Source organism: Eurypyga helias, unplaced genomic scaffold (assembly GCF_000690775.1).
Source record: "Eurypyga helias isolate BGI_N326 unplaced genomic scaffold, ASM69077v1 scaffold9726, whole genome shotgun sequence".
NCBI classification, from domain to species: Eukaryota; Metazoa; Chordata; class Aves; order Eurypygiformes; family Eurypygidae; genus Eurypyga; species Eurypyga helias.
In genome coordinates this window covers 5,154-5,527 of record NW_010254644.1, presented here as the reverse complement: position 1 = coordinate 5,527, position 374 = coordinate 5,154, and the positions used below count along the sequence as shown (strand labels likewise).

Sequence of the window (374 nt, the reverse complement as noted above, 5' to 3'; positions counted from 1 at the left end):
GCACGTGTGTGTGTGTGTGTGTGCACGTTCTGGCACTTCCATCTTGTCTTGTGGTTCTGTTCGGAGGCTGGTCCTTCCTGCTGGTGACACCGAGATGCTGCGGCCGGCTCCCTCGGGGCAGGGGGTCAGGAGTGAGCCTGCCTGCTCCCCGCTCACTCCGGGCTGCAGGGCTCTGCTCCGAGGCTGGGTGGTGGGTTCCCAGGCCATGGTTGTCCCCCATCCTCTGCCATGGCCAGAGGCTGGATCGGTGGCACAGGTGGCTCCTGGAGCCCAAGCCTGGATAAGGGCTTTGGGGTCAGCTGCTCCTTTATTCCCACTGGATCCTCTAAATATCTGCAGCACACCCACTGCCCACCCCCCAGGGAGGACGGGGG

At 63.9% G+C, this 374-nt stretch overlaps 1 protein-coding gene across 1 annotated transcript in view; it reads left to right on the top strand.

The window, feature by feature from the left end:
* LOC104510730 (disks large homolog 3) overlaps positions 1-374 on the top strand; it is a gene marked incomplete at its 5' end in the record, with an annotated part of 6,103 nt that overhangs the window by 576 nt on the left and 5,153 nt on the right. The window lies entirely within an intron of this gene.